We start from the raw sequence: 5,349 nt of genomic DNA on the forward strand, positions 1-5,349 counted from the left end.
TTCCCGGTGAGTTTTCTAGGCGGCCAGGGGCTATCCTTGGGGGCCATCCTCGCTGGTGGCCAGGCCTGCCATGGTGGCTTTGCGCGGTTCTGCGACGGCCGCTGAGATGGAGCGGCATAGGGGTGTGTCCGGTGGGGAGGTTGGCTAGATGGATGGGCGGCGGCGATGTGCTCGAGCCACCCGTCACTGGCATAGGGGTGTGCTCGTCCGGATGTGTCCGCTCCCCCACCTCCCCCTTCCCCCAGCAGTGTGCTGGTTGTCTCAACTTCGGTGATGTTCAAGGTGGGTCGTTTGCTGCGGGACGTCGGACGGGGGCATCCCTCTGGTACAAAGCTGGACTCTTTGCATGGTCTTGGGGGTGCCTGGATGTTGGGCGGTGACCCTGGTGGCGGGAGGCGTGGCGTTTGAGGGCGGAACGTGCGTCTCAGGTGCGTGCGGGCAGCCATGGCTTCGTGGGGGGCTTGGCTGCGGGTGGTTGGCGGAGCGGGGGTGTGTATGAGGGGTGTGAGCACCAAGGGTACATCACTTGCCCAGTTCTGGTACTGGCCCGCGGCGGCGGCGGCCATGGACGTCGTATCCTTCCTGAAGGCTCCGTCGCGGTGCTCCCACTCCTTCATGTGGCTCCGGGTGAAAACTTGATCTTCGGATCGGACGGTGACGACTATCGTGGTCATACCCTGCTGGGAGGCACCGTCCTGGAGTCCTTCGTCATTGTCCTTCTCAACCCTCCTCGGTGACTCCAAGTAGCTCTTCTTGGCTCATCTCTAGTTTGCTTGGTTGTCGTCTGAGTGGTGTGCCGGTGCCCGACACCTTTGTATGTTGTCTTTTGTGTGTGTGTGTTGTGTGCCGTGGTGGTGTGTGTTTGTAGCGGTTCGCTCGGATGTACGTGGTGATGGTTGCTTTATATAATATAAAGCCGGGTAACCTTTTTGGTAATTTCAAGATGATCAAGTGTACACTACACAAATGCAGGGGAGGCAAATTTGGCTACACTGCCTAGACAACTACTAAGTAACAATGAACAGAGTAAAACTCTCAGCTCAGCTTTATTTAGACGACGTAAACACGTCAAGCAGACTCCTTACTCCTCCTGAATACATCTCTTGAGGTTAACTGTGCCAAAGTATCTGGAAGTCTGTTGCAGAGTCGAAAAGCTTTTTTTTCAGAGAACACATGATCTTCTGCGTAGTAATATATCTCAAGGCGGTGGGGTGGTACCTCGAGTGAGTGTGCGATGCTCTTCCTAGTCCCTGAAAAGAGATGTCCGTCTGTCTGCCTGCCTTTTTTGTTGCCGCCTGCAACAAAATAGACATATATGATGAGCACTGTTCCCAGCTTACATTCTGTAGCTACTACTGTTGTTAAATCTTTGCTGCCATTTCACACAGGAAAGGTCTTGTCGTGAGAATTCAACTTTGGATCCAAGGAAGTGAAAAAAACTACAAAGCTAGGGAAAAAAAAACTAAAACCACTAGACCAAGATTTATGTATGATACTGGTAGCTGGGATTCAGTCCTCTGCTTGTTGTGGCAAATGTTCAGACTGAGGGCAAATGAATTGCCAGCTCTTTATAGATTTAAAACTGTTGCAGATATTGATCACTTCACTGGTTAAAACTACCGAGATCCAATGCAAATCATAAAAGCAAAGTTTCAGTTTGTGAAAGCGCCATTCAACCGGGTTAACGATGCAGTTTCAGGAAATTGCATGTCCTCCAAGCAACCTTCAACGGATGTCGTGATCTTCACAACACTCTGCTTACCTCTGTATTTGACTTCTTCCACTGTATGCTGCCCCAATCAGAAAACTATGGTGTGCAACACTGGGTATCTTCAACTGTTTCGTTAGTCACCTTGAATGGAAAAAAGGGGGTGCACTTTCAAGCCAAATTTGAAATGAACCGGGCTGTGGTTGAGATCACAGCAAGGACAAGAAGAGAAGAAGAGATCACAGCAAAAATACAAACAAAGGGATGAACCTAAATATGCATCGAAAATCGAGAAAACAGATTATGCTTTGGTTGTTTTCTTTCTATTACCATCGTTTCCCCCTCCTTTGTAAGTCTAAAGGGCATACTAAAATCTACCAGCTCTTTGAGTTCGAAACTCTCTTGGACTTGATTGGGTTGGACTGTATAACGGGTACCTAATCTGCTGTAACATGTCAATTATTTTCTCTAAAATAAAACATGACAATTCTTCTCTCAATTCTCAAAGGAGCTTCTGCCTCGATGATGATCAGTAAGGCAGAGATGCTCCCTGCCCAAAGGTTGATGACTCTGCAATGTTCAGAGACATGGTAATACAAAGTTGTTTCATCCAAGATGGGCCACGCAGCCAGAGAGTGTGCACAAGTATTATATGGCCTACCAATGTTGATGATAAAATAAAAGCAGGAGGACAGCCCAACCTAACAGACACATTAAAGATCTTTTATCCTTCACAAGCATGACCATGTGCTACTGCATTAGCTTCCTTAAGTTATCTTCAGAAACTCCCTGCCCATCTAGTAACACTCCTATATAGCTGCAGCGCTGGTTATCCTCTGTATAGTCCGGATGTCCTCATCCCAATCAGAATTGACCATCATTATATCACATCTCAACCGAAAGAGTCTGGTGATTTCTTCCTTGTATTTGAAAATGACACCTGTTGCCCCCCAAAATGGGATCTTCGTCGAAGACTGACTGAGTCAATTTTAAGTTTTAACCATATGCCTATAGCCGGCCTTAAGTCCAGCAATATCTTTTGATGCCACTCTCCTTTTTCTGCACAACTCCGGGAAATTTGCAAGTTGATAGCCATGGCAGATCTAGCATGAACATGCACCGCATCATCACTTACATGCCCGGGACTGGGCTCCGCCGGGCTGGTATTGGGAGGTGCTACCTTCCGGGGAACGTAGGTTGGTGAGGAGCCAGCCTGTTGTTGACCCGATCCTTATTTGGTAGCGGTCGCGTGGGCCAGTGACGGTGCCGAGGCTTCCGGACACCGCGGAGGTGGTACGTCACCATGTCAGTGAGGAGGACGAGCACGTCCGTCGCAACATGGTTGCGTTGGAGGGCAGGTTCGACAATACCTGGCAGGTTCTTCAGGGATCTCACTGGAGCTATGATCCTGTGATGGTTCCTTATCCTTGGGTGTCCACTGCCGGCGACGATACCCGTCGGGCGCTACGGTTCTAGCTGTATTAGCGATGCTATATGTATGATAGTATTCGAGGAGTATTAATATTCGACGATGTACGGACACAAGATATGATGTAATTTTGGTTATAATTGAATGCATGCTAATTTGAATATTACTTTATTTTACGATTTGGTTTTGCTTATTGAATGCTCATATTGGAAAAGTACTCCTACTTTAATTGTACAAGTTTAATATTTGAATTATGAACATAGGCCGGAAATGTCGTACTCGGACGATGAAAACCGCTCGGGGGAGTGCGACTGGTGCCACGACGACCGAGGTATGTGCGACTGGTTCCTTGAGCTGGACGAAGATCGGCGCTTCAGCTTTAAGCTCGAGGATACTTTCGATGTTGAAACGGTACGCAATGACGACAATAGTTTTTTTCATAATTAAGCACGACTTCAACTATTTTAACGTGTATTTTTCATCTTTTTCAATTCGACTAGCTTATCCCATGCTATGCAAGACGCTATGTGCTACATCTTGAGCTTGCGTTGGTTTTCCCCAAAGAGGAGAGGATGATGCAGCACAGTAGCGTAAGTATTTCCCTCAGTTTTTGAGAACCAAGGTATCAATCCAGTAGGAGACCACGCGCAAGTCTCTCGTACCTGCACAAAACGATAGCTACTCGCAACCAACGCGATTAGGGGTTGTCAATCCCTTCACGGTCACTTACGAGAGTGAGATCTGATAGAGATAATAATTTTGGTATTTTTGGTATAAAGATGCAAAGTAAAAAGTAAAAGCAAAGCAAAAATAAAGTGATAGAGATTGATATGATGAGAATAGACCCGGGGGCCATAGGTTTCACTAGTGGCTTCTCTCAAGAGCATAAGTATTCTACGGTGGGTGAACAAATTACCGTTGACCAATTGACAGAATTGAGCATAGTTATGAGGTTATCTAGGTATGATCATGTATATAGGCATCACGTCCGAGACAAGTGGATCGAAACGATTCTGCATCTACTACTATTACTCCACACATCGACCGCTATCCAGCATGCATCTAGAGTATTAAGTTAAAAACAGAGTAACGCCTTAAGCAAGATGACATGATGTAGAGGAATAAATTCATGTAATATGATACATACCGCATCTTGTTATCCTCGATGGCAACAATACAATACGTGCCTTGCAACCCTTTCTGTCACTGGGTAAGGACACCGCAAGATTGAACCCAAAGCTAAGCACTTCTCCCATTGCAAGAACTACCAATCTAGTTGGCCAAACCAAATGGATAATTCGAAGAGGCTTGCAAGGATAACTCAATCATACATAAAAGAATTTAGAGAAGAATCAAATATTATTCATAGATAAGCTGGATCATAAACCCACAATTCATCGGTCTCAACAAACACACCGCAAAAAGAAGATTACGTCAAATAGATCTCCACGAGACAGGGGGAGAACATTGTATTGAGATCCAAAAAGAGAGAAGAAGACATCTAGCTACTAGCTATGGACCCGAAGGTCTGAAGTAAACTACTAACACTTCATCGGAGGGGCTATGGTGTTCATGTAGAAGCCCTCCGTGGTAGATGCCCCCTCCGGCAGAGCTCCGGAACAGGCCCCAAGATGGGATCTCGTGGATACAGGAAGGTACGGCGGTGGAATTAGGTTTTTGGCTCCGTATCTGATCTATTGGGGGTACATAGGTATATATAGGAGGAAGGTGTACGTCGGTGGAGCGTCAGGGAGCCCACGAGGCAGGGGGCGCGCCCAGGGGGGCGCGCCCTCGACCCTCTTGACCGCCTCTGGCACTTCTCGGAGTAGGTTCCAAGTCTCCTGGATCACGTTCGGTGAGAAGATCACGTTCCCGAAGGTTTCATTCCGTTTGAACTCCGTTTGATATTCCGTTTCTTCGAAACACTAAAATAGGCAAAAAACAACAATTCTGGGCTGGGCCTCCGGTTAATAGGTTAGTCCCAAAAGTAATATAAAAGTGGAAAATAAAGCCCAATATAGTCCGAAACAGTAGATAAAGTAGCATGGAGCAATCAAAAATTATAGATACATTGGAGACGTATCACTATGTCTTGGAGAGGATGGGTTTTGAAGATCATGAAAGTATGGAAACCAAAACAATTCACCTAAGGACCCATCATGGTGTGGGTTTTGAAGTAAAGCTGTACAATGCTGAGAGTGTAACCCATTTT

The sequence above is a fragment of the Triticum dicoccoides genome, chromosome 4A (assembly GCF_002162155.2).
Source record: "Triticum dicoccoides isolate Atlit2015 ecotype Zavitan chromosome 4A, WEW_v2.0, whole genome shotgun sequence".
Classification (NCBI taxonomy): domain Eukaryota; kingdom Viridiplantae; phylum Streptophyta; class Magnoliopsida; order Poales; family Poaceae; genus Triticum; species Triticum dicoccoides.